Below are 19,848 nucleotides of genomic sequence, written 5' to 3' on the forward strand. Positions count from 1 at the left end.
AATTGTATGTTGCCATGATATCCATAATTTATAATGTGTGCGCCATTCATTTTCAGTGCGATGGCCACGTGTTGATAAGAGCCGTTAAATTCTTATGTGGTATTGCCAGTGCGTAGTGAACAGTCAGTGTTGTGTAAATTACTAATAGTCAGATGTGCGTTTCCGTTGCGTAATATTCATACAGGAGGATAATTTGTAACTTAATTGTGAGTACGAGAGTTCATGTTACTTGATAAATAAGAATGAATCCACTCGCTTGGCAGACCACTCATCTTGCAGGCCTGACTGCTCGATGCCACAGTATGAGCAAGGCATGTGGGTGCCTCTCACGGGGCCCTCCGTGCATGAGTCCTCTTCGAACATACCCGTATTTTAATAAAATAATTAGAATAAACCACTAACACAACGTTTATGAGCTAATCTGAATTAGGTTAGTATACACAGGATATTAAAGGACTTTATAGCTATTCAATTTAGTCACTGGCGAATTATTGGTCTTCGTAAGTGGATGGCTCAAAATGGCTCTGAGCACTATGGGACTCAACATCTTAGGTCATAAGTCCCCTAGAACTTAGAACTACTTAAACCTAACCACACACACCCATGCCCGAGGCAGGATTCGAACCTGCGACTGTAGCAGTCCCGCGGTTCCGGACTGCAGTGCCAGAACCGCTAGACCACCGCGGCCGGCGTAAGTGGATGTTTAAAGTACATTATGTGATTTAAAGTATCCGGACACCCCCAGGAACATGCGTTTTTCGTATTAGGTGCATTGTGCTGCCACCTACTGCCAGGTACTCCATATCAGCGACCTCAGTAGTTGGTTGTTGTTGGTTGTTTTGGGGAAGGAGACCAGACAGCGTGGTCATCGGTCTCATCGGATTAGGGAAAGATGGGGAAGGAAGGCGGCCGTGCCCTTTCAGAGGAACCATCCCGGCATTTGCCTGGAGTGATTTAGGGAAATCACGGAAAACCTAAATCAGGATGGCCGGACCCGGGATTGAACCGTCGTCCTCCCGAATGCGAATCCAGTGTCTAACCACTGCGCCACCTCGCTCGGTACCTCAGTAGTCATTAGACATTGTGAGAGAGTAGAATGGGGCGCTTCGCGGAACTCACTGTCTTCGAACGTAGTCAGGTGATTGGGTGTCACTTGTGTCATACGTCTGTACGCGAGATTGCCACACTCCTAAACATTCCTAGCTCCACCGTTTCCGATGTGATAGTGAACTGGAAACGTGAAGGGACACGTACAGCGCAAAAGCGTATAGGTCGACCTCGTCTGTTTGACAGAAACTGCCAACAGTTGAAGAGTGTCGTAACGTGTAATAGGCAGACATCTATCCAGACCATCACACAGGAATTCCAAACTCCATCAGGTTCCACTGAAAGTATTATGACAGTTAGGCTGGAGGTGAGAAAACCTGGATTTCATGGTCGAGCGGCTGCTCATATGCCACACATCACGCCGGTAAATGAGAAACGACGCCTCGCTTGGTGCAAGGAGCGTAAATTTTGGACGATTGAACGTCATCTGCCAGCGTGTGTAGTGCCAACAGTAAAACTCTGAAGCGGTGGTGTTATGGAGTGGTCGTATTTTTCATGAAGGAGGCTTCCACCCCTTGTTGTTTTGTGTGGCACTACCATAGCACAAGCGTACATTAATGTTTTAGGTATCTTCTTGCTTCCCACTGTTGAAGAACAATTCAGGGATGGCGATTGCATCTTCCAAAAGGATCAAGCACCTGTTCATAATGCACGGCCTGTGGTGGAGTGGTTCCACGACATAAACATCCCTGTAATGGACAGGCCTGCTCAGAGTCCTGATCTAAATCCTTTAGATTACCTTTCGGATGTTTTGGAAGGCCGACTTCATGCCAGGCCTCACCGACCAACATCGATAACTCTCCTCAGTGCAGCACTCTGTGAAGAATGGGCTGCCATTCCCCAAGAAACCTTTCAGCATCTGATTGAACGTATGCCTGCGACAGTGGAAGCTGTCATTAACACTAAAGTCGGGCCAACGCCATACTGAACTCCAGCATTACTGATGGAGGGAGCCACGAAATTGTAAGTCTTTTCCGCCAGGTGTTCGGATACTTTTGATCACATAGCGTATCTTGAAACTCAAGCAATTTCAGACAGAAGAGAACGGCGGCTTCGCGAATGAGAAAACAAGAACAGCACCAATCTTAGAAGGTCATTTGACGCAACATCACTTTTACATTGAAAATTGGTGCATAATGTGTACCCAGGAATCATTCTTTGCTGTCACGTGGAATCGATAATGTATGCTTTGAATAATTATTCATGTACCAAAGAACATGGAGCGATCCCAACAAATACGCCGTTTCATTCTATTAAAAAAATGTGTTTCTTATTCTCATTCTAGGCATAACGAGGGAAACGGAGTGTGCTGGCTAAATTTTAAAATATTGTCAGCCAACTGACTGCAAAATACGTAATAGATAACTGCACTTATATCGTGAGAAACTCGACTAACGTTTGAACTACATTGTGTCGCAGCTACAAGTTCTCAAAATAAAAACCCGGTTGGAAATTTAACGGCTGTATCGAGATTTCTATACGAAATCAGATGTATAGCCAGATATAAAAAAAGCATTAATTGAAATATCCGTAACTTTAAGGCCAAATAGTTTATTTTCTAGTAAATACTGCGTCTTAATTGACTAATGCTGTAATTAATTAAACGTAAAGTAAAGATCGATCAATATATTTAGATTAACGAAGTATCCTGTCTCTTTTAAACTGCACCAAGACTCAGTCGGGTGAAACACAAACTATACCCAGGTGTGGCAGAGTGCGTAGAATTAATAACGAAAGTATAACACCGTCTCCTTTGTAGAAAACTCAAGTGTTCGGACAACGTATATCCAAATGGGGGATAAGTGATTTTAGCTACACGAGGAAAAACAAAAGCTTGTATTTTATTGTAACTCAGTAGCTTCCTGACCTTCAACCTTCAGAGCTGTTGCTGAGATCAACTGTATAACAACATTATTTACATTAAGTATTGCTCTTGGTAGCAAATGTAGTGATTCAAACGGCCGTATGTGGATGAAGTAAGAATCTCGCAGTGAACGTGAAAACAGTGACACAATAATAGCTCTATTTGGCATTGATTTATGCGTGATAATGGATACAGAGCAAAAAACAGTAAAAAATTAATCAGAACGAAACTAAACTCCCCCCGAACAGGCCATGAAGGCCAAACCGTAGAGAGCGGATGCCGGGTCATCCTCAACCGATAGTCGTCACTGGATGAGGATAAGGAGGGGCATGTGGTCAGCACACCGCTCTCCCGGCCGTATGTCTGTTTCCGAGAGCGGGGCCGCTACTTCTCAATCAAGTAGCTCCTCAGTTTGCCTCACAAGGGCTGAATGCACCCCGCTTGCCAACAGCGCTCGGCAGACCGGATGGTCACCCATCCAAATGCTAGCCATGCTCGACAGCGCTTAACTTCGGTGAACTGACGGGAACCGGTGTTACCACTGCGCAAGGCCGTTAGCAAAAAATTAACTGATAAGTTGAATTTTGCAATAAGTTCCTGTATAAACAGTGACAACTCCAACAGTAAATAACACCTCATAGCAGCTAACAGAAAAATATGTGTGCATACAACATTCAGAAAAAGTTTTATATAAATTATCAAACCTGTCACGAGGAAGGAATATCTTAGAGTTAACTTTTACACTAATAACGAAATAAAGAAGAAAATCATCCATAGTATTCAAAAGAAGAGCAAGCCTTACATTAGATTAGGGGTATTTAGACTGAACTGCAGTTCACGTCCAAAGATATACACTGATTAGCCAGAACATTATGAGAACTGCCCACTGTGAGGTTGGATGCCGCCTGGTGGCGTCGTGGTCACGTGACGCGTTAACAAAGGTTTGTAGACGGAGCAGACACGGACGGGGGATCACACTAGCGAAGATACGGGCTGCCAATGGGAAAATCCGTTGAGATAGCCGACTTTCACAAAGGTCAGATTATTATTACATAGAGCCTGTGAACGAGTATCTCGAAAATGGCAAAGCTGGTCGAATGAGCTCGCGCTACTGTAGTTAGTACGAGAGATGGAACTTTAATAGTGGCAACTACTTATTTACAGCTTGTACAAAATAGATACGTGTTTCAAAGTCTTACTAAACTTCAAAGTAGTCACCAGCATTGTGTATAACCTGTTGCCAGCGATGTGGAAGTCGTAGGATACTCTTAGCAGTGCCAATTGTGTTGACAGTTCGAGCGGCCTGGTCTATTGCCCGACAAATTTGTAGCAGTTCGCAAGCGAATATCGCGAAGTGTTTCCTTGAGGTCCTGCAGAAAGTGTCCTCACTTCTGTCTCTATGCTGTTCATTTTTACAACACAACCTACGACCAGCTTAGAGACAGAAGTGATGACACTTTCCGCAGGACCTGACCATCATTTTTCAGGACAATCCTCAAGCACGTACAGTGCAAGCTACTGATTTGTTTGACTGATGGGGCTGCTAAGTACTATATCACCTACTGCACTCCGCTGACCTAATCCATCGTGAGTTCAACTCGATTTCTAAACTGAAGGAAACACTTCACGGTATTCGCTCCAGAACTGCTACAAATTCGTCGGGCAATAGACCGCGCCGCTCAAACTGTCAACATAACTGGCACTGCTAACAGTATCCTACGACTTCCACATCGCTGGCAACGGGTTATACACAATGCTGGTGACTACTTTGAAAGTCAGTAGAACTTTGAAACACGTATCTATTTTGTACGAGCTGTAAATAAATAGTTGCCACTATTACAGTTCCAACCCTCGTACCTACTACAGTGAACTACCACTACAAGCTAAGTGGTTGGACATTAACGACTATTCACGGAACGTGGGGTCGGAGGCTCGTCTGCTCTGTAAAGCAGGGTAGATGGCGATCTGATCTGTGGCATCTCCGCCGAAAGAGCACAATGGTGGTGCACACATAAGTGCTTCGGAGCACACCGTTCATCGTACATTGTTGAACGTGGAGCTCCGCAGCAGGTTATCTCCACGTGTTCACATATTGAACCAACGACATCTGCAATTACGGATGCAGTGGGCACGGGACAATCGGTATTCGACTATCGATCGACAGAGACGTGTCGGCTCTTCAGGTGAATAATGTTTTTGCTACACTATGTCGATGGTCGTCTCCACAAACGCCCTCATCGAGGTGAACGGTAACTCGAAACGTGCAGAGCGCCACGGACGCTGGCTGGTGGGAGCAGTATTATGCTATGGGAGACATTCTCCTGTGCTTGCGTGGGACCTGGTATTAATCGAAGACACGCTGACAGCTGCGAACCTCCTGAATCCCGTCATGCCTGTTGTCTTCCCCGACTGCGATGTCATCTTTCAGCAATACAATGTCAGTGTCTCGGAGCCAAAACAGTGCCACTGTGCTTTGAGGACCATTACAGTGAGCTCACGTTCATGTCTCGGAAACCAAATTCACCTGATGTAAATCCAATGGAATCCGTGTGGGTCGCTATTACTCACTATCACTGCGTACACAAATCAACGGCTCGTATTGCCGCTGATTACATGACCTGTGCGTAGACATCTAATGCCGTATATCTCCACAAACCTACCCACAAACCGTAGGATCCCTGATACGCAGAACCAAAGATGTATTTCGTTCTAAAGACGGACGAACAAGCTGTTAAGCAGGTGGTCATAATGTCTTGGCTCGTCACTGCACATAGCCCAAAAAGGAAAATATTTTAGTGCACGATTTCTCGAACATGTGGATACTCTTCATTTAAAATGTCTAAACGAACCGACTTTTGCCTCTGACGTTGCTGTAGACGGACATCAAACGTCAGAAATGCTGCACCTGGTCAACAAAGGCAAGAAAATGAATCTGCTTCGAAGACAGAAATTAGTTCCCACAAGTGCACATCTCAAATGGCACCCTAATGGCTCAAACTCAGAAATCCATAAATCACTCGTAAAATCTACTCATCAAATACAGTCCTTGCAAAAATTTAATAATAATAGATAACAAAAAATGACATAATTTTCTGTTCTTCTCCCTAAAGTGACTGCTTAGTTGTTGTTGTAGTCACGATTCCGAAGACTGCTTTGAAACTGCACTCCTCGCTACGCTGTACAAGCATCTTCATCTCCTAATAACTACTACAACCTACACAAAGTTCCCTTCGCCCCAGTTCTACTCAGTACCACCTCAATGGTCACATGATTAACCCATCTTGTATTCATCATTCTGAAATTTTTTCCAGTATGTCAGTCCAGTAACTGCACGTAGAGTATATGATATTATTTATTGTGTGTAAAATTTCCGTTTCACTTTCGAAACATTCAGTCAGATTTATTTGTCATTCTGTTAATGACAGCCATTCTATGCTAAACTAGTCAGATAAGGATTCACGTAAAATGCTAGTGTAGTCGTTGTACATCTTTAATGTTAAAAATTAAAAACTAACTGTAAATAGCGTAGCACTACTCATTACAGTATACAAATTATATGTTAAGCAAGTAATATGACACGATGTCGTTTTTTAGTCATTCAGAGGCATGCATGAAGTTTTAAGGTCGACTGTATTAATTCGATAACCAAAAATGCCTTATAAATAATTCCAGAATGTATAAGAAAGTTGTAAATTGATTTTAGGTGCAATTTGCGATATAAACAAATCCATAAATCATCCACATGGGGAAAGCAGCACACCATCAGTGAATCTGAAAGTGTGTGTTATATAATGAATTGAGGAAATAACTCCTACTTAATGAATAAAATTAAGGGCTTCAAATTATTGATTAAGCATATTTATGCAACTAAATACCTAGGAATTACAGTTACGAACAACTTAAATTTCAACATATCAATTACGTCTAGAGCTGATACGGAAAAACACGAAATGCGTTTTGGTTGAACTAACTGAATATGAAAAGTGTCTGGTTGCTGAATTCCTAGAAGTAATGCAGTTATTGAAAGAGTGAAATACTTTTCTTAAAAAGATATTACTCCCTTAATGAAATTGCAGACTCATCACATGAGTGTAGTTTTTACCATTAACCCCATTTTTATTGAGATTTTTAGTTTCTCTCTTGGAGAATGCGTGGTCCTCCCAAAGAACTATCAGAACTGTTATATGTAAAGTGTCAGCTGAGTGTCAGTGGTCCACGAAAGGCCGTCATCCTAGTTCCGGACGCTACTAGTGTAAAAAATGGGCCGCCGCATAAGGCGATCAGCCTTTACTGGCCACACTGCGAACGCTACAGAAACTGAAACAAACATTATTCGCAGAGTAACAATGAGAAGCATGCCACTCGAGAAAACCTTCTTCCACACACTTTGACCAGGAAGTTTATTACTGTCGTGACGACATTACGCTCTTGTTTTGAAAGAAAGCGTTTGAAGCCGTTTTCCGGCCCTTTTTGATTTTTGTTTTCTCCCACCGTATTTAGAGCAGATTCCATCATACGGTTCCTTTCCCAACGCTTGGTGAGCTCAGCTACTTCTTAAAGCATGGGAGCTTTATTGTACAGAAATTCGATTCACGTTTCTGCCCTCCTCGATACTTTGACTTTTCTGTGGTTATCATGAAACCTAATTTCGGTGCGACTAAATGCAATTACTTCCCACATATTTCTCCAGTTCAGCACATAAGCTGAAGCGCCAAAGGATCTGGTATAGGCATGCGTATTCAAATACAGACATTTGTAAACAGGCAGAATACAGCGCTGCGGTCGGCAACGCCTATATAAGACAAAAAGTGTCTGGTGCAGTTGTTAGATCGTTTACTGCTGCTACAATGGCAGGTTATCAAGATTTCAATGAGTTTGAAAGTGGTGTTATAGTCTGCGCACGAGCGACGGGACACAGCAACTCCGATGGTAGCGATAAAGTGGGGATTTTCGCGTACAACCATTTCACGAGTGTTCCGTGAATATCAGGAATCCGGTAAAACTTCAAATCTCCGACATCTCCGCGGCCGGAAAAAGATCCTGCAAGAACGTGACCAACGACGACTGAAGAGAATCGTTCGTGACAAAAGGGCAACCCTTCCGAAAATTGCTGCAGACTTCAATGATAGGCCATCAACAAGTGTCAGCGTGCCAACTATTCAATGAAACATCATCGATATGGGCTTTCGGGGGCCCAAGGTCCACTCGTGTACCCTTGATGACTGCACAACACAAAACTTTTTATGCCTCGCCTGGACCGGTCAACACCGACAGTGGGCTGTTGATCTCTGGAAACATGTTACCTGGTCGGACGAGTCTTGTTTCAAATTGCATCGAGTGGATGGACGTGTACAGGTATGGCAAGAACCTCATGAATCCATGGACCCCGCATTTCAGCAGGGGACCGTTCAAGTTGGTGTAGGCTCTGTAATGGTGTGGAGCGTGTGCAGTTGGAGTGATATGGGAACCCTGATACGTCTACACACGACTCTGACAGGTGACACGTGCGTAAGTATCCTGTCTGATCACCTGCATCCAGTCATGTACATTGTGCATTCCCACTGACTTGGGCAATTCCAGCAGGACAATGCGATACCCCACACGCCCAGAATTTCTTCAGAGTGCCTCCAGGATCACTTGCCTGAGTTCAAATACTTCCGCTGGCCACCAAACTCCCCAGATATGAACATAATTGAGCGTAAATAGGGTGCCTTGCAACTTGCTGTTCAGAAGAGATCTCCACCCCCTCATACTCTTACTGATTTATGAAGAGCTCTGTAGGATTCATGGTGTCAGTTCCCTCCAGCACTACTTCGGACATTAGTCGAGGCCATGCCACATCGTTTTGCGGCACTTTTGCGTGCCCGCGGGTGACCGTACACGATATTAGGCAGGTGTACCAGTTTCTTTGCTCTTGAGTGTATAATATCCCTAATAACACCGCTGACAACGAGACGCTAAGTACTAGCATTTCCTCCTTTGGCCTCTCGTCCTCTTTGAAACCTCGCCACGATTTACTGTATAGTCTGGAAGAAGTGCTTTATAGGGCAGATGAGACCTTGTACAGAGCAGGATGATAAAGCATCTAAGTTAAATATGCAAAGTGAAGGATCTGCCACAGTAATGTAAAAGTAAGAATAACTGACAAGCAAGTGATGCTGGCAGAATGTTGCCGAAACGCTCCGTGGTAACAGATTTTACAAAAAGTGACTGAAGTGGCAAGAATTATTCCATAAATTAGAACATATTTGTCGTGCCGAGCAACAGGTGTGTCAATCAGAAGGCGTGACATACGTCGGATGCTGCTCGTCTATCAATAGAAGGATAACCACCTATCGAACATGCATCTGCTCGGTTCATTCCACTCTCTAATTTTGCTTCCTCATCTTAAACGCAACAGACTTTATGTCTGGTGTCTGCTCAGACATATATACTAAGAAACTTAAGATGAGCTGATTGCTAGATTTTAATTGTTGATTTAGCGGACCAACCGTTGAAGAAGGGGGTACCTGAGTATTCGACAAACCAGGAGCATATGCGTGGAGCTCTGTTAACACGACTATTTTAATCTTGGAAGACGGAATTGTACGCAACGTATTCATCACAAAGATGTAGAGCAAAAGGAAACACTTTGTCTTCGAGAATGTTGAAATAAACGTATTCGATCAGTGGGCCCAAGTCACGGTACGAGGAGTATTCAAAAAAACATCATTGAACCATTCCCTTCGCTGAACTATACCATCAATTTACTGGGGGTTTAGCGTCCCATTAGGCCCTCTGTGTACGTGATGTCTTGCATCACTTGAAAGCAGGCAGCATCGCCACTTGCTGGACCACTCTACCTGCCTCCAGTCGTCTATTGCCCAGTTTCTACACTACTGGCCACTAAAAATGCTACACCAAGAAGAAATGCAGATGATAAACGGGTATTCATTGGACAAATATATTATACTAGAATTGTCATGTGATTACATTTTCACGCAATTTGGGTGCATAGATCGTGAGAAATCAGTACCCAGAACAACCACCTCTGACCGTAATAACGGCCTTGATACGCCTGGGCATTGAGTCAAACAGAGCTTGGATGGCGTGTTCAGGTACAGCTGCCCATGCAGCTTCAACACGATGCCACAGTTCATCAAGAGTAGTGACTGGCTTATTGTGACGAGCCAGTTGCTCGGTCACCATTGACCAGACGTTTTCAATTGGTGGGAGATCTGGAGAATGTGCTGGCCAGGGCAGCAGTCGAACATGTTCTGTATCCAGAAAGTACCGTACAGGACCTGCAACATGCGGTCGTGCATTATCCTGCTGAAATGTAGGGTTTCGCAGGGATCGAATGAAGGGTAGAGCCACGGGTCGGAATACATCTGAAATGTAACGCCCACTGCTCAGAGTGCCGTCAGTGCGAACAAAAGGTGACCGAGACGTGTAACTAATGGCACCCCATACCATCACGCCGGGTGATACCCAGTAGTGGCGATGACGAATACACGCTTCCAATGTGCTTTCACCGCGATGTCGCCAAACACCGATAAGACCATCATGATGCTGTAAACAAAACTTGTATTCATCCGAAAAATGACGTTTTGCCATTCGTGCACCCAGATTCGTCGTTGAGTACACCATCGCAGGCTGTCCTGTCTGTCATGCAGCGTCAAGGGTAACCGCAGCCATGGTCCCCGAGCTGATAGTCCATGCTGCTGCAAACGTCGTCGAACTGTTCGTGCAGATGGTTGTTGTCTTGCAAACGTCCCCATCTGTTGACTCAGGAATCGAGACGTGGCTGCACGATCCGTTACAGCCATGCGGATAAGATGCCTGTCATCTCGACTGCTAGTGATACGAGGCGTTCCTTATTCCCTCCTGAACCCACGGATTCCATATTCTGCTAACGGTCATTGGATCTCGACCAACGCGAGCAGCAATGTCGTGATACGATAAACCGCAATCGCGATAGGCTAAAATCCGACCTCAATCGAAGTCGGAAACGTATTTCTCCTCCTTACACGAGGCATCACAACAAAGTTGCACCAGGCAACGCCGGTCAACTGCTGTTTGTGTATGAGAAATCGGTTGGAAACTTTCCTCATGTTAGCACGTTGTAGGTGTCGCCACCGGCGCCAACCTTGTGTGAATGCTCTGAAAAGCTAATCATTTGCATATCACAGCATCTTCTTCCTGTTGGCTAAATTTCGCGTCTGTAGCACATCATCTTTGTGGTGTAGCAATTTTAATGGCCAGTAGTGTATTTTGCTTGGTGCTTTGAAGACGTGGAGCTTTCAAATGGTTCAAATGCCTCTGAGCACTATGGGACTTAACATCTGAGGTCATCAGTCCCCTAGAACTTAGAACTACTTAAACCTAACTAACCTAAGGACATCACACACATCCATGCCCGAGGCAGGTTTCGAACCTGCGACCATAGCGGTCACGCGGCTCCAGACCGTAGCGCCTAGAACCGCTCGGCCACTTCGGTCGGCCGTGGAGATTTGTGAGGCTCTGTGAGCAATGACCTTATGTGAGGTGCCCGCCTCCTGTTACCTATTACCTGTAGTTCCCTTTGGTTGCGACTGGTATAGCGGTCCCAGCAGACAAGTTGGTCTATCTCTGTTGATAAACCAGGTAACTTCTATCGCGGTGTGACCATGAACACGTTCATAACGATAGTTCCATTCTTTGATTCTATAACGTCTCTACGTCAACTATACCACAACATTGAGTCGCTGCAACCAACTGACACATTCACACGACGTCATTGTCCCCCTGGTAGCTGAGTGGTCAGCGCGATAGATAGCGCGATTCGTCATGGGGACATTTAGTCAGCGCGAGAGCGTTACGGAGATGCTGAACAAGCTCCAGTGGCGGACACTTCAAGAAAGGCGTTACGCAATACGGAGAGGTTTATTATCGAAATTACGAGAGAGCACATTCCGGGAAGAGATGGGCAACATATTACTACCGCCCACATATATCTCGCGTAATGATCACAACGAAAAGATCCGAGAAATTAGAGCAAATACGGAGACTTACAAGCAGTCGTTCTTCCCACGCACAATTCGTGAATGGAACAGGGAAGGAGGGATCAGATAGTGGTACAATAAGTACCCTCCGCCACACACCATAAGGTGGCTCGCGGAGTATAGATGTAGATGTAGATGTAGATAGTCATACCTAACGGCCCAGGTTCGATACCCGGCTGAGTCGGAGATTTGCTCCTCTCAGGGTCTGGGTGTTGTGTTGTCCTTACATTTACACAGTTTTTTATTTGCGCAGTTCTATTTTAGGACTTTTCCAACAGACTCATTATGACCTATTAAATTCAGCGGTTTTTCCAGTGATGGTATTGATCGTCTTTGCTTTCCTGGCAAATTATATCACTTCCAAGATTTTGGAAAGATTGTCCTATATATATAGCACCTTTTGACCTGAGAAGACTGACACCCACATCAAACACGTAGATTCAGTGGTTCAAAGTCAAGAAGTTAGTTCTGTTATGCTCAGCAATTTGGTCCACCCCCGTAGCGTAAAGCTGGAAGAGACGTCTAGCAAATACATGATTCTGTATTTATCTGAGGCGAACGTATTTAACGAAAACGTTTGTAAGAGATTCTGGTCTTACAAATTATGTTGTCTGAATAACGGGAAAGCAAATATAGTACATCAGAAACTATTAGAACAAAACCGGAAAGTCGAGCAAAAGCACATGAGTTGAATGCAGCTTCCGTAACACTACGTCGCACATGAATTAATGCGGAAGGCCCTGTTCTGCTATCAAATCCAAAAAATGTTTATACAAACTACTACCTCGTCTGACATTATTAATACTAATGTTACCGTAGTTATCACTGTTTTCTACGTTAGCAGCCAGAAAGAAGAAAAGAAAATTCGGGTTTGACAAAGTACGGATGACGACGCAATTACGGCCGGAAAGAAGCTCGAATTGGTCACTCGTACGGGAGGAAATTGATCGTGGCCTTTTTACAGAAATCATTCACGTATCTGCCTTAATCTGTTTAGGTAAAACGTAAATCTAGATGGCCGGAGCGAGATCAAAACCCTTGTCTTCCGGAATATGTGTACGGTGACTTAACCATTGCCCCAGGTCTCTTGGTCTAGCGCATAGAACTTATTTCCTTGATGTTACGGGAATTGCAGGTGTGGTTAAAATTGGGAAAAGACCGCCCTTAAGAAAATGCACTTGAATGGGTCCTTACAGCTGAATGCTGATCCATGTGCAAACATGGAATCTTACGCTTATACAAATTATTCTTCCCATGTACACTATCTAATCAAAAATACCCGGACATTAATATGGGGTGCGTCTACCCTTCGACTTTAGGACGGCTTCAACTCTGTTGGGGACACTTTCAACGAGGTGACAGAATGTCTTTGGAGGGACTGCAGACCATTGTTTTTTGCAATATGTCAATCTATTAACTATGTGCAAAGTATGTGATATTACTTGTGTGCACAATTCCCATGTCACTTTCGAAACATTCAATCCAATTTATTTGTCATTTTGTTAATGACAGTAATTCTCTACAACACTAGTTAGGTAAGGCGCTGCAGACATGGACTGTGCGGCTGGTCCCGGCAGAGGTTCGAGTCCTGTCTCGGGCATCGGTGTGTGTGTTTGTCCTTAGGATAATTTAGGATAAGTAGTGTGTAAGCTTAGGGACTGATGACCTTAGCAATTAAGTCCCATAAGATCTCACACACATTTGAACATTTGAACAGTTAGACAATCGTTCGTGTCAAATGCTAGTATAGTCATTGTACATAATTAATGTGAAAAAATTAAAAACTAACTGTAAATAACACAGCAATACTACATTCAGTATATACATTAAATATTAAACAATAATATGACACAACGTCATTTTTCAGTCATTCGGAGGCATTTATGAAGCTTTAAGGTCGGCAGTATTAAGTCGGCGCTGCAGTCCGGAACCGCGGGACTGCTACGGTCGCAGGTTCGAATCCTGCCTCGGGCATGGGTGTGTGTGATGTCCTTAGGTTAGTTAGGTTTAAGTAGTTCTAAGTTCTAGGGGACTTATGACCTAAGATGTTGAGTCCCATAGTGCTCAGAGCCATTTGAATCATTTGTATTAAGTCGATAAGCACACCTGACTTCAGAAGTAATTCCGAAATGTATACGAGAGTTGAAACTTGAGTTTAGGTGTAATTTCCAGTATAGACTAACTCATAAGTCGCCCAAATGGTGAACACTGCACATCATCTGTGAATCTCAAAGTGTGTGTCTTTTGCATACAATTTGGAAAAACTGACTTCTTATTACAGAAAAAGTTAAGTACATCTTATTATTAATTAAGCGTAATTATTCAACTAAATGCCTAGGAATTACAGTTAAGATCATCTTAAATAGACGCCAGTAGCAGATAGCGGAAAACCTGAGAGGTGTCTTGGCTGAACCAAATGAATACAAAAATAATTTCTGGTTGCTGAATTTCTTGAAGTAACGCAGTTTGATTTACTGAAAGAATGGCCTTTTTGATACATTTTGCTGGCGAAAGGAACTGAAGACTCATCATACGAATGTAGTATGCATAAAACTGAACAAAACTGAATTTTAACGGGATTTTACAGTTTATCTGTTGGAGAATGCGTGGTCCTCCCGAACAACTATCAGAACTGTCATATGTAAAGTGTCAGCTGAGTGCCAGTGGTTCAAAAAGGTCCAACGCCCTCGTTCCGTACATCATAGGTGTACAAAATGGGCCTCTGCATCAGGTGATCAGTCTTTACTGGCCACACTGCTATCGCGACATAAACAGAGCGACAGTTGAGAAGCGTGCCGGCACAAGCAAAAGCTTTCTCTCAGACCCATTGACCAGAGATCTTTTCGCTGTTGTGACGACACTGGGCTCTTATTCTGAAAGAAAGTATTTGAGCCGTTTTCCGGACATTATGATTTGCATTTTCCCTCAAACATTTAGGGCAAATTCCATCACACGTTTTACGGAGCCAGGACCAAACCCATTCCGAACGTTTAGTGGACTAAGCTACGTGTTCTTCTGCGCCGACTTGGTGATGATGATGATGTTTGGTTTGTGGGGCGCTCAACTGCGTGGTTATCAGCGCGCGTACAATTTTCGAACCTTTGCTCAGTCCAATGTCGCCACTTTCCTGGAAGATGATGAAATGATGAGGAAACACAAACACCCAGTCATCTCGTCATCTCGAGGCAGGTGAAAATCCCTGACCCCGCCGGGAATCGAACCCGGGACCCCGTGCTCGGGAAGCGAGAACGCTACCGCGAGACCACGAGCGGCGGACGCGCCGACGTGTGTGTGTGTGTGTGTGTGTGTGTGTGTGGACGAAACGTGAAACTTCAACTACTTCCAAGCGTTACAGAGCGAGGTGCCTCGCTGATTAAAACATTGGACCCTAATTGTAGAGAAACTGCAGCCACTACCCTCCCTTCTCGGCGCTTTAATTTTCTGTGGTTAACATAAAACTTTACTTTGGTGGGACTGAAAGCAATTACTTTCCACATACTTCTCAAACTGAGTACATGACCTTGCTTGCTTTCGAAGAGACACTGAACACCAGCATTCCCTCCTTTTACCCCTCGTCCTCTCTTAATCCTCAGAATGTGTTACTAATTTGTCCGCTAGTAATACTTTATAGCTCACATTAGTCCTCGAATGGAGCAACATTATAAAGCATCTAAGTTTAGCATAGCAAGTGAGGAAAGATTCTACTATACCGTCACAAACATATGTAACTGTAATGCACCTGACGATAGCAGCATGCTATAAGAGATTTTAGTAAACGGTGACTGAAGTTATAGAAACTGTTTTGTAAGTTTATAAATTATGTTCCGTGCCAAGCGGTAGGTGTGCGAGTCAGAAACCGCGATAGACATGGCATGCCGCGCGGACGATCAATACAAAGGCAATCCGCCTGCCGAGACTGCGTCTGCGCGTCTCTCGACTTTCACTTCCTCTTCTGAAACGCTATACGATACATCTCTGGTGTCCGTTCAAAGATCGAAACGCAGAATGTAAATATATTAATGCTCAGGCCAAGGAAGGTAGCAACACACCGGACAAATGTCACCCCGATAGCCATCAAGCTAATACGAGAGTAGTTCAAAAAGTCATTCAAGGAATTTTCTTTTTCGGCCAGTTTAGGTTGAAAGAATGCGGAATTTTCTGTGGGACATCGTGGAATATTCTCGATTTAGCCCATATAGTTTCTATAAGAATATACAGCCTACAGTTGCTGGTTAACTCTATCGTTTACCTAGGTTTCAACGTTAGTAATACCGTCTTCTTCGGAACCTGCAAACAGTTAATATTATAATGTGCTAGTAATTTATATTAGATATGGTCATCCTACAGGATGCAACGTGTAGTACTTACATAAAATATTATTTACATGTTTGCCTAAAACAAGCCATGTCCTAAGTCAACTTTATAAATCTTGATGCATAACCACAAGGTTTTGTCACTTCTATTAAACAAGCTGTAGCAAATTCACTTTAAGCCCGTTGTATGGGCCTCACTGCGGACCGCGAGGGCTTTGCGATCTGCCTCACGGAGGGCAGCACGCATCCGCGGGACGTATAGAATCAAACTCTTATTACGCACGCGTCAGATAACATTGTTGCTATGAATTAATTTTATACTTTATTATTGTAAGTTAATTACATATCCAGCATGACTATGTTTTACATTCTACTACAGAGCCTTATAAACTGACCAACAAATCTCGTATGAACATCTGTAGGAAAGGTACTATTATTACAGAAACTGTAATGGTCACATGCATTATGAACTATTGTAAACCTAATATAGGCTGGGAGCCTTCGAAGTATGTCCTTTTTTTTTTAGATACAGTTGATCGTTCAGTAAATTGCCTCTATCTGTAATTAGGTGTGCATAAATTTGTAGTTCCACAACTGTGTCGAGTCTGTATCCCTTAACTTCATGATGTAGTAGCTCTATGACACGTAGAGATTTAGGTGTATGAGCCATTTGCACCAGATGTTCCGCAAACGCTGACCCCCATGTTCCTACGCCCTTTATTGGAAGATGTTCTTTAAACCTTACTGCTATAGCTCTGCCTGTTTGACCTATGCAATAACATGGGCAATCATCACACATAATCTTATATACTCTTGATTTCGCTGACTTATCACAGTATTTCTCAAGGGAATGAACCAAATTTTGCTTTAAACTGTTACTCGTCGAGAAGAAAATTTTAAAACCTGAATTTTTCAAGAGGCGCCCTATCTTGTAGGACACATTACCTATATAAGGATCAAACAACCATTTCTTGTTCTGATCTTGGGTTTGAGTATTTGTGTTTACTAAAGTCGTTGACCTTTTTCGCCTTTTCTTCTGATATAACTGCCTCACTATCTTTGGATCATAGCCATTATTCTGTGCAATACTCTCGAGAATTTGTAATTCTTTTTCGAGGTTGAGATCTGACAACTGGATGGAAATCGCCCGATGGATACTAGAACAGAAAAACGCCATTTTATACGCTTGGGGGTGGGTTGAATCGGCCGGGATGATGTTGTCTGAATAAGCTGCCTTCCGGAATATCTTGAACTCTATTTTAGCATCTGTAATAGTCAGCGTTAAATCAAGATAATTTAGTGATCTATCAGCTGATTCCAATTCTTGTGTGAATTTTATTTTATCATGTAGACTGTTAAACGTTGCAAAAATTTGCTTTATTCCTTCTGGAGAGTTATTAACCAGTAGAAGAATGTCATCCACGTATCTCGCATAAAAGATGATGTTGTTCACTAATTCCGGGTAATTTCGGAAAAAAACCAATTCCAGAGAATTTATAAAAATTTCAGACATGATACATGCAAGTGGACTCCCCATAGCTAGGCCACATTGCTGTGAATATAATTTCTTATTGAATGAAAAATAATTGTATTTAAGAGTCGTTCTAAGAAGTAACATTAGCTCATCAATTTCTATGGTGGATAATTTATTGTGGTTCCTTAAGTTTTGTTCTATAATGTTCAAGGTCTGACCCTCTGGTACGTTTGTGTACAAGCTAATGATGTCAAATGACACCAATTTGGTGTTTTCGGAAAATGTTACGGTTGTAAGTCTGTTGGCTAGGTCCACTGAATTTTTAATCGAAAAATTATTTTGAAACACTAAATATTCTTTAATTTTATAATGTAAGTGTCTCGCTAATTTATGATAAGCACTATTGGTGCTATTCACAATAGGGCAGATCGGATGGGATATTTTGTGGAGCTTCAATTGACTCCTTAACGTCGGGGGCTTGGGGTTCATGTTTATCGATGCCTTTTTTCTAAATTCTCCGATCAACTTCTTAGTATTGCTAAGACACGCTCTAATATCCCTCTGCATGGCGAGCGTCGGGTCTACCTCTAGTGGTACGATACCATTCTCTTCAAAGAACATTTCCGTTTTCTGAATATATTCTTTTTTTGTAGTTCCACTTTTTAAGCAATGCAAAAGCACTGAAGAGTCAAAGAAACTGGTACGCCTGCCTAATATCGTGTATGGCCCCCGCAAGCTTGTTTAAACTAGGAAGAGTGTTCCAGGAGGCACCCTGTAGCAATTCTGGACGTGTGGGGTGTCGCATTGTCCTGCTGGAATTCTCCAAGTCTGTCGAAATGCACAATGGACACCAATGAATGCAGGTGATCAGACAGGATGCTTACGTACGTGTCACTTGTCAGAGTCGTATCTAGACGTATCAGCGGTCCCATATCATTCCTACTGCACACGCACCACACCATTACTGAGCCTTCACCAGCTTGAACACTCCTTTACTGACATTCAGGTTACATGGATTCATGAGGTTCTCTCAGTACCCGTACACGTCCATCTGCTCGATAGAATCATAGTCAAGACTCATCCGACCAGGCAACATGTTTCCAGTCATCAACAGTCCAAAGCTTGGTGTCATGCAGTTATGAAGGGTACACGAGTGAGCCTTCGGCTCCGAAAGCCCATATCGATAATGTTTCGTTGAATGGTTCGCCCGCTAACACTTGTTGATGGCCCATCATTGAAGTCCGCAGCAATTTGCGAAAGGGTTGCACTTTTGTCACGTTGAACGATTCTCTTCAGTGGTCGTTCGTCTTGTTCTTGCAGAATCTTTTTCCGGCCGCAGCGATGTCAAGGATTCGACGTTTTACCGGATTCCTGATATTCACAGTACACTCGTTAAACGGTCGTACGTGAAAATCCCCACTTCATCGCTACCTCCGACATGCTGTGTCCCACTGCTCGTGCTGCGACTACAATACCACGTTCAAACTCTCTTACCTCTTGATAAGCTGCCATTGTAGGAGCAGTAACCGGTCTAAAGGCGCCAGACACTTGTCTTATATAGGCGTTGCCGACCGCAGCGCCGTATTCTGCCTGCTTACATAGCGCTGTATTTGAATACATAGCCTATACCAGTTTCTTTGGCGCTTCAGTGTAATTAACTTAGGACAGTAGTTTGAAATTACTTTAATACGTCTTATTTACAGGGTGTTTCAAAAATGACCGGTATATTTGAAACGGCAATAAAAACTAAACGAGCAGCGATAGAAATACACCGTTTGTTGCAATATGCTTGGGACAACAGTACATTTTCAGGCGGACAAACTTTCGAAATTACAGTAGTTACAATTTTCAACAACAGATGGCGCTGCAAGTGATGTGAAAGATATAGAAGAAAACGCAGTCTGTGGGTGCGCCATTCTGTACGTCATCTTTCTGCTTTAAGGGTGTGCTGTTCACTCCATTCCACTCCACTCCGAGTTGCGATGTCGAGGCGAAAGGACGTGTTTGACGATCGAGCGAAGGGTGTGGCGGATCGCTGTCCGGCGGGGTCAGCTCAGGCGACTGAGT

This window comes from Schistocerca cancellata, chromosome 4, assembly GCF_023864275.1.
Source record: "Schistocerca cancellata isolate TAMUIC-IGC-003103 chromosome 4, iqSchCanc2.1, whole genome shotgun sequence".
In the NCBI taxonomy this organism is placed as follows: Eukaryota; Metazoa; Arthropoda; class Insecta; order Orthoptera; family Acrididae; genus Schistocerca; species Schistocerca cancellata.